Source organism: Camelus ferus, chromosome 34, assembly GCF_009834535.1.
Source record: "Camelus ferus isolate YT-003-E chromosome 34, BCGSAC_Cfer_1.0, whole genome shotgun sequence".
NCBI classification, from domain to species: Eukaryota; Metazoa; Chordata; class Mammalia; order Artiodactyla; family Camelidae; genus Camelus; species Camelus ferus.
The window spans coordinates 7,532,548-7,551,123 of NC_045729.1; the positions used below are offsets into that span (position 1 = coordinate 7,532,548).

Below are 18,576 nucleotides of genomic sequence, written 5' to 3' on the forward strand. Positions count from 1 at the left end.
CACAGCCAAGGCAAAGAGTTGGAGGAGGATTTATTACTTGCAGCAAGTAAGGAGAACACTGGAGATCTTTCTCAAAGCAGTGTCTCCTTGAACAGCAAAATTGGAGAAGTTTTAAGCTAAAGGTATATGCCTATTCATGAAGGGGCTTGAGCCGAGAATTCATCATCAAATTGGGGCAAAGATCAACAGAGTCCAAGCTTTAGTTGAGTGAAGTCATGAAGGTCAGAAAAGGTCAACATCTTCATTCCTCAGGTTCTGACTAGTTTGGGGTCTTAGCATGTTGTTAGCATACTCCACCTGGGAGGGGGGCCTTAGTTCCTGCAGGACAACTCAAAGACATGTATCATGTTATGTATATCCCTTGAGGAGGAATTAGGGCTCTGTTTTATACCTGCACTGTTGTTTCCTAACTGCTTTTCCTCTGTTCCTGCATTCCTTTGTCCCCTTAAGACCAATAATTACTGAGACTTTTTCTAGGGCAACATTGTGGCCAAGCTTAGATCACAAAATGATTTAGGCTAAAAGTGGCTTCTCTTACATCAAGAAACCATACCTGGTTTTCTTTCTCTGAGGACCTCCTATTTTATCTGCTTACAGACTTTATTAAACTTAAAAACTTCTGTGAAAAATTTCTCTGTGTTAAGAGAATGAAAAGTCAAGACACAGACTGGAAGAAGATATTTGTATAACACATATCTGATAAAAGGCTTGTACCCAAATATGCAAATAACTCTTTAAAGAAAATGAGCGATTTAAAAATGGGCAAAGGACCAGAAGAGCCACCTTATCAAGAAGATATAAAGACTTCAAACAAGTTTGTGAAGACATGTTCAACATCATGTTATTAGGTAATTGCGACTTAAAACAACAATGAGATACCACTACATGCCTAATAGAATGGCTAATATCCAAAATACAGACAGTAATTGCTGGTGAAGATGTGGAGAAAGAGGAACTTTCATTCATCACTGGTGGGATGTAAAATGGTACAGCCACTTTGGAAGAGAGTCTGGCAGATTCTTACAAACTAAACATAGTCTTAGCATATGATTCAGTAATCGTGCTCCTTGATATTTACCCCAAAAAGTTGAAAACTTATATCCCCACAAAAACCTGCACATGAATGTTTATAGCACCTCTATCCATAATTGCCAAAACTTGGAAACAACCAAGATATTCATCAATAGGCGAATAGGTAAAATGAAACAAAATTTTTAAAAACCACTGTGGTATATCTATACAATGGCATTTCATTCAGCAATAAAAAGAAATGAGGGATCAATCCAGGAAAAAAAAAACATGGAGGAACCTTAAATGCATATTGTTAGGTTAAGGCACTCAATCTGAAAAGGCTATATATTTTATGATTCCAACTATGTGACATTCTGGGGAAAACAAAACAATAATAGACAGTAAAAAGATCAGTGGTTACCAAGAGTTCGGCCAGAAGGAAGGATGCATAGGTGGGGCACAGGGAATGTTAGAGCAGTGAAACTATTCTGTATGATACAGTAATGGTGGGCACATGACATTATGAACTTTTCAAAACCCATAAAACTGTACAACACAAAGAGTGAACCCTAATGTAAACTAAGACAGTAGTTACTCAAAAAATGTAAAAAAATGGGGTAAAAAAAGAAAGAAAATACAGGATCAAGTTTCTATGATTGCAAGTTAAGGAAAGATTTCCTAAAGAAAACTCATAAAGTGCACACCATAAAGGAAAAGGACTGACAAATTGGAAAACATTAAAATTTAAAACTTCATGAAATTAAATAACAAGCCATAAAAAAGAAAAAAGATAATGTGTGACATATAATAAAAAAATTAGTATTCAGAACACCGCTGATCAATAAGAAAGCCAATTCACCCAATAGATACTGGGCATAGAATATTAAGTTCCAGAAGAGGAAATCCAAACAGAAAAAAAAAGCTTATGAAAACATATCTCCTCTAACTAATCATCAAGGCAATGCAAATGAAAACAACAATTAGACAGCATTTTATATTCATCCATTAGATTGGGAACATTTTTTAATTCTCATAGTGCCAAGTGTACATTACTGGTAGGAAGGTGAATTTATTTAAAACAATAGAACCATGGAGATCAATTTTGCAGTATTTAATAAAGCTGAAGATTGGCATTCTTTACCATCCATCAGTTTCAATTCCAAGTATATACAGAAATCCCACACATGTACATGAGAAAGCGTGTACAAGAATGTACAATACAGTATTTTTCATAATAGCTTAAAACTGGCAAGAACCTAGCTGTTCCTCAATAGGCAAATAATTGGATAGACGGTTGATGGATGATCAATAGATAAGTAGACAGATAGGAAGAAATATCCTACTACAGAATAACAATGGCAGATGGAATACATACATCTACTTATGCATACATTCAGGAGACAGCAGTGTCAGAAGTCTAGAAGTCAGAAATCGAGCAGTAGCTTTGAGGATCCACCGGCAATAATACCTCTGGTAGTTTGCAAACAGCTAACTTCTCTGCCTCTTCTCTCTCCGATTGTCTTTATTTCTATTCCATTTCTAATAGTTTTTTTTCCTTCCTTGTGATTTCTGCCCACTGAATGCTCTCCATGTATCCCCTAACATTCAGACCTTCCTCAAAAGTTGTTCTCACAGAGGCCTTTCTATTGCTTCCCTTATCACAATAACCTGTTTTGTTTTGTTTTTTAATGTAGATCACTTATCACTGTGTAATTGATTTTGAAATCAATGTATTTATTTTTTTCAGCAGCTACCTTTTGTATTACAGTGTTAGCCCCAGGAGAACAAAGCCACAGCCCATCTTGTCTATTGCCTCATTTCTGCTGCCTAGCATAGTGCCCAGAAAATAAAAGGTTCTCAATAAATAAATGCTTAAGTTCACCCAGTTTGCTCCTGAAACTGTCAGTCTCACATAAGAATAGCCCTCAGCCAGGGGTCATATTAGCCGACCACCACAGAATACTCTGATCATGCTGAACTTTCCAGCCTCCAACCCCTTCCTAGGCCTTAGGCCAACTCATAAATTATCTTGAGCTTTGGAACAAATCCTTAGCTACAAGACATCGTTAAAACTGTCCAGCCCTTTGCAACATGTTTAGAGGATATCAGATAGTCATGAAGGTACACCAGCAATAAAAGGTGTCTAACACATTTTAGTCCCCTTCCTGTTTTTGGCACGACATTAGGGCCTTCAGACAACTTGAAAGACCTGCCTCCTATCTCTTCTTGAAATCACACTCATTCTTCAGAGCTTTACTCTCCAGCAATCATCTTCATGGAACTTACCTGGGTTTTCCTAGTCTAAGTTTACTTTCCCTTTCATACATCTGTTAGAACACCTAACAAATTCTGCCCTGTGCCACCCACATTGTGGAATTAAGTCATAAAGTTTGTGCCACACGTAAAAGACTAGTGAAACGTTTATAACTTGCTATATAATAAGCATTCTGTATAAGGGAATAAAAGGATCACTGTCTATAAATCCAGAAGTTCTAATCATAAATCTATTAATTACAATGGAGTTAACTTCAGTTACCAGAGTAATAACAAAAAGAATTTGCTGAAGAAAATATTCTGTGAAATAAGATGATGCGGGCACATCTAATAGCCAGATAAACCACCAAATTGAAAACATGTTTCAAATGAAATCACTCTTATATGCCTAACAGAGAATTGGGGTTAGTTAACGTCATTGCAGAGAGAACTAAAAATTCAGAAACCCCAAACATCTGTGATCTCTGACGCTCAAAGACATGCATGCTCTGTTCCTCTGCTCCCTCTCTAAAAAAAAAAAGAAAAAAGAAAAGAAAAGAAAAAGGAAGCATATCTACGTGTTTAGATTTTCAGATGCTTCATAAAAGCAAAGCTGCATCTCCTGCACGTCACAGCTTTAAGACAGCCTAAGGGAGCTGGCCATCTATAAAGCTACCACAACGACCACATTAAACAGCTAAGAACGGCTGTGTTACTTATATGTGTGCTCAGTTTTAACAGTAATAAATGTTTAACTCTATAAAACATGTCTGTCAGTGCATATTCTAGCTTGCCTCTTTCCTATTCCTAGAATCAGATTATAACTCTATTACGTATAATAACTTTTTAAAGATACTCATATGGTTAATGAACGGGGATGCACTTTCGCAAACACTGAATAATATTATAAAGCCACAAATTGTGAGGTTAGCACAGGAATAAGCAGATCAAAAATAAAGAAAAATCATGTATATAAATGGGTAATTGTATGTAATAAAGGTGATATTTTACTTCAGTGGGGGAAAGGAGATTACTTAAAATATGTTGAGATCATATTTTTGTAGAACTTGTTGAAATTAGTTTAGCAGCTTTTGTTATTATTTAAGTAGTGTTAATTAAAAGTTCACAAGTGCTGATTAATATTTCACCTTAAATTCTATATCAATCAGTGGCAAAAAGCATCACTTTAAAAGTGAAAAAACAAGATATTTAGCTTACTTAAATCCTGTGGGGTTTTTTTTTCTAATCTGTTTTTCCAGGACTTAGCTGATGATTGGCATTGAATAGGCACTGAAAAATTATTTGTTGATTAATAAAATGGGCGACAGGCTAAATATGTTCTACATTATAGTTTAAAGCAATTTTTTCAGACTCCTAAGGTATATTGACTCTATATTGTTTTACTATCATTCCAACTTCTCCCCAAGTGCATCTAATATCTTAAACACCAATTCCCAAGTTAAACATTTGATATCTGTATTCTCATCTGTATTCGGTCCTCCGTAAGAAGTGTTTGAAACAGTACTTTCATAGTTGGAAAGAAGGATTTTAAGCAATTGTGTCTGCACGCAAACTACAAAGGGCTAATGCCTACTACTTGTCTGCCTACAGCGTATGGAAAACACACACCAGGAAAGGGCCACTCTCTCCAGCTTCAGATTCTACTCTATCCTGCTCCAAAGGATGAAGCTTTGCTTTCTAGCTCATTAAAGCACGTTATACAGAGGCTGGAGAGATCATGAAATGGATGAAAAGGATCCGAGCTTTGTAATCAGGCAGTTCTGCTATAGAATTTGAGCAATTTATTTAATCTCTTTTAACCTCAGTTTCCCCAACTGAAAAACAGTGATCATAACAGGGATGCTGGGAAGATTTAAATAGATGATTATCAACTCTTCAGGATAATGCCTGGTCCTAGTAAGGGCTCATTTGAGCCCTTATTGTTAAGTTTTTATCTGGATTAAATGAAATGGTTCATAATAATCAGCTATTTATTAAATGAGATGGTGCTATTATTATTAGATAGTGAAAGATAAAAGACTTTCTTAACTTAGTTCAGGGGAATTGTTCCAATGCTTAAACCTTAGTTCAGTAAAGAGATTTCAAAATCTAGAAATAAATTATGGTTTTGGGTTCTGCTTAGCCTAAGGAAGCTTCTCTCTTCTTTCCTTGGGAGAGGTGTTATCGGAGGCTAGAGGAGATTCTGGGGGAAGGGTAAGGAGAATACCAAGGACCTACTTTCTCTGGCCCTTTGTAATCCACTAGGTCTGCTCATGTTACTCGCCTTTTCTTCTCATTGTATATTTTAAAGCTACCCTGAGTAACATGACCCGAGGAGAGGGCAAAATAGCAAGGAATGAGAAGTGGCTGGCGGCTCAGTGATGAAGTCTGCAAAGGCACCTAAAACCAGAGCAGATGTGGGGAGATGGGCCATTATTTTGGAGGACTGATGGAAATGAAAACTCTGAAGACTGCTAAACAGTTCAATGAAACACTAGTTGTTTAAGGAAGATGGTTAGAATGTAGCCCTATTAATCGTCACCTGGTGAGATAAACCAGGATGCCCAGGTAACTACTAGGTAACAAATTATCAAGCAATCCAATTAATAGCCATCCAGAAGAGCTTTAAGTACAGCAAGGCAAAATCCTGGTGGCTTAAAAAGGACAAAGCCTACTGCCCTTTAATTAATTTAATTAACTTTTATGATAGTGTCAGGCCATTAGCAATAATGACGAAACATTGGATTTCATGTATTTGGACTTTGGTAAGATGTAATTCTTCCTTCTCGTCAACACGTTAGGACCACAGATTCTAGAATCCAGTATTATAAATTAGAAAGAAAATTGACTGAATATCTTATCCAAATGGTTAAAAGTACCATGGATGCTGAAATGTGACAAATGGGACTACTTAAGGATCAGTGCTAGGGTTTTTTTATACATATGACAAATATGAGACATTGTACCAAAACCAGCAGGAGATTCTACCCACTCCCACACCTCTGAGTCAGTGCTCAGTGGTAATAATAGCTAAACCAAGGTGTACCTTCTTGACCCAAAACCGTATGTCTGAAACAAATATAGAAGAGGTAGCTAATACACAAACCTTCTTATGGAAAAAATGAAAAGTTGGGATGGGGAGGAAAGAAAAAGGGGCAAAGTGGTAAAAAAAAAAAAAGTCCAAATAATGTAAAATATTCTAATTAGCCATAAAAAAGAATATAAAACTTATGTATTTATATGGATACAAATGATTCTTTTACCGTTAATTGTATCTTGAGTTTATTACAATATAATAAATGTTAAAACAGGACACATGTCAAGTCATACAAAAATCAAAATTACTAACCTGTGCTTAAAAAGAAGGGCCCAATCTGAAGAAGCAAATGAATACTCTGTCAAAAAGGAAATTAAAAATATAGTAACAATATTTGGGAAATAATTGATATAAAAACAATACACACAAGATAGGCCTCTGCTAAATCAGGATTTACACTTGTAGATTGATTTATGATTTTGTATCATCAAAATAAAAAAAGAAAATAAGCATTGTATTTTTCATTAAAAAAATACCCCAAGAAGGGGAAATTGAGGGGTGGGGCACAAGCCCCATGAAATTCATCTCTCTTTTCAGCTCAACCAAGTCTCTCTTAGCTATAATAGGATATGCAAATATAAATGGGATTCCTCTGAACCACCAATAAGTAGTTTGGGAGAAAATTTTTTTTAATTATATTGGCAATTGCAGCAAAAAGAATGCATTACCCAGAAATACAGATGTGCAAGAATGTTTTTCCTATAGTACATACTCATTTTTTAAACTATAAAATATTAACATATATAAAGAAAAATCCGATATTCTCTTTTACTTAGCAATAATTATCAGTAAAGTTAGCTCCAGATGCTTTGGTTAAAAGTAATTTAATCAACACAGCAACTGAGCAAAATGACAGTAGTCAAAACATATTTCCAGTACCTTTAAATTTTACTCACAATGCCTTACTTAGCAATTTCTTTGTCTTTATATATCTTAAAACCTTTATCTGTTTCAGAATTTTTTTCAGCTTATTTTTGCTTTTCTTCCTAAGTATTTACTGCTCTGAGCAATTTAAAATAGTGAAGTTTGAAAGTAACTTAAATATTTAGAACTAGGGAGAAACAGACGATTTGTGATATGACTGTGCAGCATAAATTTATGTAATCAATAAAGTAAAATGTGATTTCAAAATTGTACCTTTTAAAATGAAAGACAAAATGAAAAGATGACCAGACAATGTGTATAATGTGTTTGCAAGTTAAAAAAACGTATGTGTGTGTGTTTGTGTGTGTGTGTGTCTTTGAGCAGAAAAGGAATTAGAGATACATGCCATTGCTTTAACAAATACCATGATTGCATTTTCTTTTCTAGTCAATCTTTTCTGATTATTCAATAGGAAATGAAAAGAAAATTATTAAAAGACAATGAAATTTTAAAACAAAATGATATTGAATTTAGGAGGAATGAAGTATCGTTTTTCAACTTTATTTTTTACTTTCTAATTTAGCCATCATAGCTCTTCTACATCTTTGGCGATGTTTTGTTTGTTTGTTTTTCCTTTTTTTCTTTTCTCTCTTGGTCTTGCCTTTTCCCCAGCTTGTCAAAACCAAATTATTATAATCAGTAGTTCCGATTTTTATCTCTTTCAAGACCAAAAAAATCATCATAAGCCTAACATCAATTGTTTTAAAGTTACTTAGGTATATAAAAGTGGAGGAGAAAAAATTCTGAAAATATCTGATAATCATAATATGAAAACTAATGACTGGAAATATTAATGTTTGAGCAAATTATTTTAAAGTTAATCTACTATATTTAACATACACCCCTAAATTATACATGGATATATGTGTGTACACATAGATATACACAATTTTGCACAATATATTTTTACATGGCTTATACTATATTGTATATCAAGTTTTGTATAATGCTATTAATGTTATGTTATATGCCTTTCTTCATGTCTTTAAAATTCCTGGTAAGCATAATTTTGATGGTTGCATACTGTTGCATCATGTAACATAGTATGATTTGTATTACTTGGTTTGTGTGTGTGTGTGTGGTAAAAAGCCACATAATATGAAATCTAGCCTCTGGATACAGTTTTAGCTGTATGGTGCTGCACTGTTACCTGTGTGCACACTGCTGTACAGCAGATCTCTAGAATTTTTTCATCTTGCATGACTGAAACTCTGTACCTATTGAACAGCAACACTCCATTTCCCCACTACCCCCAGCAGCTCCTGGCAACCACCATCGTACTTTCTGCTTCTAAGAGTTTGACTACCTCGGACACTTTATAGAAGTGAATCATGCAGTATTTGTCCTTTAGTGACTGGTTTATTTCACTCAACGTGATATCCTCCAAGTTCGCCCATGTTGTGGCATGTGATCGAATTCCCTTCGTTTTAAGGGTGAATAATATTCCATTGTTTGTATGTACCTCATTTTTTTTAACCCATTTATTCATCTGTGGACTTTTAGATTGTTTCTATTTCTTGACTATTGTCAATAATGCTGCAAATAACATAATGGTGCAATTATCTCTTTGAGATCCTGTTTGCAGTTCTTTTGAATAAATCCCCAGAAATGAGATTGCTGGATCATGTTGTTCTACTTTTAATTTTTGAGGAACTTCCATACCATTTTCCATAGCGATTGTACCATTTTACAATCCTACCAAGAGTGTACAAAGGTTCCAATTTCCCTTGGTTCATATCTCTGCTGGCACTCATTTTGTTGTCATCTTTTTTTAATAATGGCCATTCTACCAAGTGTCAGGTGATATCTATTGTAGGTTTGAATGCATTTCCTTGATGATTAGTGATGCCGAACATCTTTTTACATACTTGTTGTCTATTTGTATGTCTCCTTTGGAGATATACTATTTATTAAGTCCTTTGCCCATTTTTAAATTGGATTATTTGGGATTTTTTTGCTATTGAATTGTAGGATTTTCTTATATATTTTGGATATTAGGCCTTTTTCAAATATATGGTTTGCAAATATTTTCTCTCATTCCATAGGTTGGTTACCTTTCACTCTGTTGATTGTTTGCTGCACAGGAAGTTTTTAGGTTGATGTTCTCCCACTTGTCTATTTTTGCATTTGCTGTATGTGCTTTTGGTGCACATATCCAAAAAAAAAAAAATATATATATATATATATATATACACACACATATATATATATATATATCATTTCCAAGACCACTGTTATAAAGTTTTCCCCCTCAGTTTTCTTCCAGGAATTTTATGTAGTTTCAGGTCTTATGCTTAAGTCTTTAATCCATTTTGCATTGATTTTTGGTTTGGTGTAAGAGAAGGGTCCTAATTTCACTTTTTTTGCAATCTTCCCATCATCATTCATTGAAGAGATTATCCTTTCCCTATTGTATATAGTCCTGGCACCCCTGTCAAAGATCATTTCCATGTATATGTATGGGTTTATTTCTGGATTCTGGATTCTGTTCAGTTGATCTATATGTTGAGCTCTATGCCAGTACCATACTGTTTTGATTACTTTAGCTTTGTAATGTGTTTTGAAATTAGAAGTGTGAGGTCTCCAGCTTTATTCTTCTTTATCAAGATTGTTTTGGCAATTTAGGGTCCTTTATGGTTCCATATGAATTTTAAGATTTTTTTTCTATTTTACTAAATAACTTGAATTTGTTGAGTCTGAAAGGAAGAACTATTTAGGTCTCCCTAAATGACACAGACAAAATATAATTACAGCACGTGATATTTTGTGTCACTTTCTCACCTCACTAAACCTGTGGCAAAGATTTTCCAAATCAATTTTTGTTGAAATATAACAGATAAATAAAATTGTAAGGTATTTTAAAGGTACAACATGATGATTTGATATAGCCATTGACATTATAATAGGGACTGCCCTGAATCTGTAGCTTGTTTTGGGTAGTATGGACATTTTAACAATATTAATTCTTCTAATCCATGAACACAGAATGTCTTTTGATAGATTTGTGTCTAATTTCTCTCAGCAGTTTGTCTTATTGAATCATTCTATTTCAGTAGATTTTCTTGCTTTTCCCAAATGTCTTCTATTATAATTAACGTTTTTGAGTAACATCTTTGTGCATGCATTTTTACTTTCATTTCTGATTACTTCCTTATGGTAGGTTCGAAAAATAGAATCACTGTGTCAAAGGCTATAACTATATTTAAGATTTGATTCATGATGCCACACTGCCTTCCCAAAAGTCTTTTTCAGATTACATTTTTATAAGCTAACATGCATGCCCATCTGTCTTAATTGTTGAAGCCATGGAGATTTGGAGGACTATATGTTAGCTGCAATAAAATCCAGTCCACCCTCAATGATGCTTGTGAGTTAAAAAGTTTTCAGATTACAGCATGAAAATGATTAAAATTTGGGAAGATTTTATATGGTTTTTGAAATTTCATGGCACAAAGTAAAATCTAAATGTGAATCAAAAGCTTTGTATTAGGGAGCTAGAAGAAATTTTATACTGATATAAAATGTCTTTTGGAAACTCTGAAATGGAAACTCAATTAAGAGATCTTTCATGAAGCAGATGAAATGAAATTGGTTATGTCAGATAATATCACTGAGTATTAAATTCTTTCAAGTAACCGATAGGAAAATTTTACATGAGAACTATTCCTTTGAATCCCATTTGAAATTCTAGAGCCTTAAGTAAAGATGATTTGGATCATTATGGGACAGGTAATATAACTTAGCTGTTAATTATAGGCCTTTTATCAAAATTTTCAAATCCCAAAGGCTCTAAAAATTAAAAAAAAAAAAAAATTTACATTTACCATAGATGAATTGGGTAACAAATTCAGACCTGAAGTGAAATCAAACTACTTGTAGTCCTCATTTGCTCCACTTTGCATGAATTCCTAAGTTTAAATAAGATATATTCATTTCTTTGCTTATGGGGCACTTCTCAGACTCTGCTGAAAATGTTATACAAAATTTGGTGAAAGCTTTCACTTACCTCCCTAAGATCTGAAAAATTCTGAATTCCAAAATATATCAAACTTCATGCGTTTCTGGCAAGCGGTTATGGACTTGTAATAGTTAAGTTTCTTTTTACAATGGGTGCTCTGTGCCAGATTATTCTAAGTGCTTTATTTTCACTTAATTTACCTCACAAAACTTGCAAGAAAGATAAAGCGGTTACTTCCATTTCACAGATGAGACAACTGACACGCAAAAAGGTGAAATAAGTTGCAAAACTAACAAGAGGTGACACCTAGCTTCAGATCACGCTCCAATCAGACAGCTGGACTAGCTCAGCTGGCTTTTGAATCAGAGGACAAGACTCACTTACCAGTAAAATCAGGCTCGTTTAATGACCCATCACGCTCGGTTTTCTCACTGTAAAATGAGAATAATATTACTAGCTAGCTTATCTGATTATTACCTAGATTAAATAAAACATGTAAATCACTTAACACAGCGGCACATGGTGCCTATTCAATGTATGTTTGCTATTGTTATAAGTGTTGGTCACTTTCAGTCAACCTGAACATATCGATCACAATGGGGACCTTGAAATAGAAGCAACTTAGAATTTGCATCCAGAAAAAAGAAAATGTCTGTTCGGACTACCTAGGAAGGCACCTTAAAAATACATAATACTCCAAATGAAATTGATTTTGTTCCTCGTGCTACGGTTTGACCTATGAAACAGTGTTTGACGTAGACTGGGAAATCAATAAATACTTCTTGAATGAACGGTGTTGTAAAGTTATAAAGAGGCAACCACATGCTTCAAATTGTGAAATGCTGACGATATATAATGGTAGATAATGAAAATGTTAATGGGTTTATTGACTTCCTGTAAACAAAGAGTAGAGTCCACAATCTGTATTTCATTAGAGTTGTGCTGGAGATCCTGCCGTGCTTGTCTGACAAGGAGTCTGTGGAAGAATAAAAGAGAGTTTTGCTGTCTGTCTCAATCCCTCAGGCAGCAGACTGGCTAACGTGGGGGAAGCCAGGTGCTTGGGTGAGCAGAAGTGGGTCAAAGGAGGCCGAATTTTAAATAACTGAATATGATTGGGAAGCTCTGGGATCTGACTGGGATGTCCTTAAGAGATGAGTCAAAGGGATGTGATAGAACAGTTGAAATCATTTAGAAAAATATAAGCTTTCTGTTGTATTGAGGGGAGACTGATTATTAAACCAGTTATGTATATTTTTTTGACAAAAGGGCTCTGAAAATCTTTTAGAGCCCTGAAAGGGCTTAAGAACCCATAAGATACTTCAGATGAAAATAATTTATAATATGTATGCATCACCTGATATAACATTCGTAACTAATAGTGTACCAAACTATTACATTAATTTCACTTACTTTTATCATGACAGAAATATCACTTGTGAATTGTGATTAATGAGTTATAATAAAAACAGTAGAACACTGGAACTATGTTCTTCCTTCAGTTTGGGCCTGAAAAAAGCTCCTACTCCTATTTCAAGTCCAGTACAGATCAACAAAATGAAAAGGCAACATATGGAATGGGAGAAAATATTTGCAAACCTAGTATCTGGTAAGTATTTAATATCCAAAATATGTAAGGCACTCAGACAACTCAACAGCAAAACAAGAAATTATCTGATTGCAAAATGGGCATCAGACCCAAATAGACATTTTTTCAAATAAAACATACACATGGGCTACAGTGTATGTCTTCTTTGGAAAGGTACTCAACAGTATTAATCATCAGGAAAATGCAAATCAAAACCCCAATGAGGTATCACCTTTTACCTGTTAGAATGGCTGTCATCAAAAAGACAAGTGACAATAAGTACTAGTGAGGATGTGGAGAAAAGGGAACACTAGTGCACTGGTGGTGGGAATGTAAACTGATGCAGCTTCTAAGGAAAACAGTATGGAGGGGCCTCGAAAGTTAAAAATAGAACTACCATATGATCCAGCAACTCCACTTCTGGGTATTTATCCAAAGAAACTGAAAACAATAACTCAAAAAGATACATACAACTGTATGTTTATTGCAGCATTACTTATAATAGCCAAAACATGGAAATAACTGAAGTGTCCATTGATAGATGGATGGATAAAGACAATTTGGCATATTTATATATATTATTCACCCATGAAAAAGAAACAAATCATGCCATTTTCTACAACATGGATGAAACTGGAAGGACATTATGCTAAGTGAAATAAGACAGACAGAGAAAGACAAATATTGTATGATCTCATTAATATGTGGAATCTAAAACAATCAAACTCATACAAACAGAGAGCAGACTGGGCATGGGAGGTTAGGGAGAGAAAAGAATGAGTGAAGACAGTCAAAGGATACAAACTTCCAGTTATAAGATGATTAAGTTCTGGGGTCTGATGTTCAGAGTGGTGAGCAGAGTTAACTATACTGTATTGTACACTTGAAAGTTGCTGAAAGTGAATCCTAAAAATTCATACCACACCCACAAAAAGTGGTAACGATGTGAGGTGATGGATGTGTTAACCTCATTGCACAATATATACTTAAATCATCACACTGTACACCTTAAACTTATACAGTGTTGTATGTCAATTATATCTCAATAAAGATAAAAACAAAAAGGAAAAGAAAGTGTTTTGGAACTAGATAGAGATGAATGTACTAAATGCCACTGAATTGTTGTTTTAAATGGTTAATTTTATATTATGTCAATTTCATGTCAGTAAAAAAAGAGAGAGAAAGACCATTACAAACGTCACCTTTAGTAAAGTTATTACTAATATATCTCCACATCATATTGTATTACAAGTATCCGTTTATGTTTCTATTTCCCTAACTGGATGTATGTTCTTAAGGATAGGAACTACATTTTACTTGTTTTGTATCCCCTACCTAGCACCATGCCTCAAATAGTAGACATTTAAGAAATCATTGAGATAATTACTGAATTGAATAAGTCACGTATATTTCTCATCAGCGAAAAGTTGAAGTTAAGTTTTGGATAACCAGCACATTTTTGGAAAGTCATTGATGTTCATGATCATGAAGTGCTAAATGTGCTAGGTTAATGAGACCTTTTTCCATAAAGTTTCAGGAGATTTACTTAACAGAGCTGATAATCGACTTTATTGCTCACCAAATTGCTGACAATAACAAAGCTGTTAAAATAATGAAAAACATCTAAATTGTGTCTGCTTTTTAAAGATTGGTCTGTTTACTGCAGGCTATGATGAATTTATTACTGGAAAGTCAGCGAACAGTTCTAAGAGATCTTAATTTCCCAGTAAGATGAGAGTGAGCTCAGTGGTGGAATATGACCCAAGGCTTGCAATTCAACACGAGTGTTTAACTTCTTCAGGTAACTCATTAACCATTTGCATTGCAAATATAAAGGGCATGATGCTTCTGAAAGCTTTAAATAGACTAATAAATATTTTGGAAGTGGGAAATCCTTCACACTTTTATGCTGTAATAGTGCTTCACTGGTTGTGAGCTGTCTTTCATTCTCTGAGATGGCCCCTCAGATTTTCACTCTGTGTGTAACTATCCCACCTTCAAACATGGTGCAGTTAGTGTTGTAAATAAGACTCCAGCTGAACTTTGTTTTGTGACTCACTTCTCATAACAAGGAACTTTCAGCTTGGCTCAGACTCAAATATGTGTATGGAAGTATTCTTCAAAGAAATAAACACAGTGATACAGTAGTGAGTTAAGAAAACATTCTATTATAAAAGCTTATTTAATATTGTCTTTTTCAGATTTTTACATATGGTATACCTTTTAGATTCTAACTAAAGTAATACTGGTATTAATATGGCTATTATCTCAGTTTTACAAGCCTGGATAAAGGTATCTTCATATCTGTTGACTTGGGTAAAGAGTCTAATGTAAACATAAAATTTCCTTAAATAAAGACAGAACATTTTCAGAAGCGGTACTAAGTGAAAACCCAGCTTAGCAACAATCTAGATACTTACGTCTGTCTTGCTCATCTTTTGTTTTCCTGTGCAAAGAACCTGAATTAATTATTTTGCAATTTGTGCAAATAAACTGAACAATAATTAAAGAATTTTCTTCCTTTTTGGTACATAACTATGTTTTCCACGTGTAGATTGGTATCTTGAAAACTGGACTGAATGCATCAAACTTTTATAGGCTTGTTATTAATTTATAATGTCATTAAAATAAAGACAAAATAATGTCATTAAATAATGTCATTAAAATAAAGACAGAAGAAGAATAATACTCTTCTAATGAATATGTGGATAAATATAACCAGAAAATCTAAGCCGATTATATCTGTGCCTCCTGGGAGCAGAAGTAATATGGTAGTTACTAACACACAGCTAACATTTAATGATCATTACTCTATGGCAGCCAGTGGTCTACACACTTGTGAATATTATTAACTTTCACAAACACTATGAAAGAGAACCATGATGAGACACATAGTGCTCTTTAAGGAAAGAACTTTTTACTAAAACTTAGCAATATGAAACAATTGAGTCTGTTCCTCAAGGATATTTCCAACATAGTGGACAATTATTTTCAGTTGTAGCTTTACAGATGATGTCTAATGCCACATCTGAAATTCTGCGGTCAACTCTGGGCGAGTGAAGAAGGGTGCATCCAGGAATGTGGAGCGTTATTGAAGCATTTCCTAACGTTGCTGCTTGTGGACAGGTTAAAGTCACTGCAGCTCTTTGTCACAGAGAAAACAATACTTCAACAGCTGTCTTCAGACCTTGGAAGGGTATTTTAGACAGAACAGATTAGCTTTTGTTTTGTATTGCTTTGCGGCACAAAGAAGTAAATGAAATGGGAGAGTTTGTGAGTGAATGAGTTCCCTTTGCAGTGCTTGCAGAAAGCATTCAAGATTATATAAATATATTCAGATTATCTTCTATTATAGGTTATTACAAGACATTGAATACAGTTTGACTTGGTTTTCAAAGGCAACATTTGGGGAGAGAGTTGCAGCTTATGGAATTTCTTCTAATTGGTTAGTGATAAGATAACAGGGTGATGTTTCTGGAATCTTAACAATCAACCTTCTGGTTCCAACCACTCTGGGGTCTATGCGCTTATGGTCAGCATGTAGTCACCATCGTCTGCCTTGGGGGAGGGTCTTAGTTTCCACAAAACAACTCAGAGCCATGCATCAGATTGTTATGTTCTTTTTGGAGGAACCAAGACTCTGTCTTGTTGCAGCACTGTTGTTTAAACTATCATTACTTTTCCTGCTTGACTGCTTTTCCTTTGTTTCTGCATTCCCTCACTCCTTTAATTAGTAAACGCCTGAGTCTGCTCTTTGGAACTCAGAGAAGGCCTAGGAGACCAAAGCCTTTTTTCTACAAACAAGAAACAGGGGACACGGAGAGATCTTTGTACCCAGGGAGGCCCTGCAGGGTCCTGCTGGGTTTCAGTCTTCCCTTTTCTTTGATACTGCTCAATTCTGAGGGGAAAAGGGGCGGGACAGAAAAGAAAGAACGTTTTGGCTAGAGACATTAATTATAAACTCCACAGGGGAGCTCAGTTTTAGGGGGACCCAGTTTCAATTCTACTTCTGTGCATTTTTCCTAGTGAAATGTTCTTCAGTAAGAAAGAAGCTGTGAGTACAAATATACTCATCACAGTGGTTTTTAAATAGTAGAAAAATAGAAATAATATAAATCCAATTATAGATGAATGGTGCATTACCAACAGTACAGTCACTTTTATATTCACCTTATGCTGTCATCAAAATGATGCTTCAAATAATGTGAACCAGTATCGAAAAATATTTGTTGATCAATGGAAACCCTCTTAAAGAAATATAGTTCAAAGAGCCAAATTATTTTTTAAAGGAATTCTAATAATTTACGTGGCTCTCCTCTAAAACTGTTAATAAATTCCCATTGATACACCCCAGTAACACTGCGCACATCTCTTCTCTCCTTTTCAAATTTCTGTAAGCCCATATTATCTTGGAGTCTCTTACAAACCACATTCTAATAACCTCTTCCCCCTTTCTCAAATGCTTTCCCTTTCTCTCCAGCCCTCTTTGTCACTTTTGTAAAAAAAAAATTACCCTAGATTGGTTAGCTTTTCTAGTCTTCCCACCCCTTCCTAATCTTGAATTTTGCATCTCGAAAGTCCATCAATCCAGTCTGACAGAGTGACCTTTTCTCTGGAGGAAAAGGATGGGAGGCTAGAAAAAAAACAAAACCAACCAAACAGACCAAAAATACGCCACCAAATCAGCATTCTCTCTTTTAGCAGAGGGAGGGTCATTTCCATGTGAAGAATTGTTTATCCTGTTCAATTATGAACAGGCTTACAGAATTTAAGATACCAAAGATCGAAATTTGGTAGCAAGTTTCAAATATTGAAACTTGGTATTCAAATCTTATTATCAAACTGGTTTTTTGTTTAAATCTATCAACTTCCAAATACTCCCACCAGAAATCCATCATATAAATCTTCATCAACATTAGGTATTTTATTTCTTTGTCTCTTTTTTTTCATGAGCAACTAAGAAAAAAGTGATGAATGCACAATTGCCCTCATAGTAACATAAATGAAAGTGCTAAATAGAAAGCACTAGAAAGCTCTCCTAGCAGGAAGGGCCAGGATTTTTTTTTAGTACAAATAAAAACTTCTATTGGACCTATGTCCTAGGATCCTGCCAATCCCTTGCTGAGTCACACAAGTCTGATCTACACATGTCCTAGTTACACTGAGGGGCCAGATGCTGAAAAGTAGCCAGTGGTTAATAGGCAATATGTCAAGAGGAAGGAAAACACAAGTGAGGGCTTAGAACTGCTTGAAACTGCTTCCTTGTTTTTTGAGTTTTTAAAAATTTCCACTTCTAAACATAATTGATGTGACTAGAGCCCTGCTGCTCTCTCTGATTAAATGAGAAAAAATTAATTGCTGCCCTTTGCACCTCACGAGATACTTCCTGTAATATCCTGTTTTCTGTTAACTACTTCATCAATAATTCAATTAAAACTCAGAATTATAAGTGGGTGGGATGAAGTCTCATGAGGTCTTGGATTTACTTTAAAATACTTTACTAATAGAAAGAAAAAGAGGGTAGATTAAGTCAGTATGGCTAATATTGATCATTTTTAAAATCTTTGTGTTACATGTTTTAGAGTTCATCATTATACAAAGGTGGAGAGACTAGTACAATTGTTCATAATAAGATTGTTTTCATAATATTTTTCTCAATAAGATTGTAATTTTTTGTAAGATTAAAATCCGTGGTTACACTGAAGGCAATTTTAAGCTCTTCGCTTTAAAAAAATAAAGTTTCATATC

The 18,576-nt window shown here is 34.6% G+C and overlaps 1 long non-coding RNA gene across 1 annotated transcript in view; it reads right to left on the minus strand.

Moving 5' to 3' along the window:
• Nucleotides 1-1,378: 1,378 nt before the first annotated feature.
• LOC116661322 overlaps nt 1,379-18,576 on the minus strand; it is a 42,716-nt gene continuing 25,518 nt past the window's right edge. Inside the window, exons 2-4 of the long non-coding RNA XR_004317199.1 lie at nt 11,628-11,674; nt 6,614-6,659; nt 1,379-3,792 (exon numbers count right to left, since the gene is read on the minus strand). This is a non-coding gene — a long non-coding RNA (uncharacterized LOC116661322). The remainder of the gene's footprint in view (nt 3,793-6,613; nt 6,660-11,627; nt 11,675-18,576) is intronic.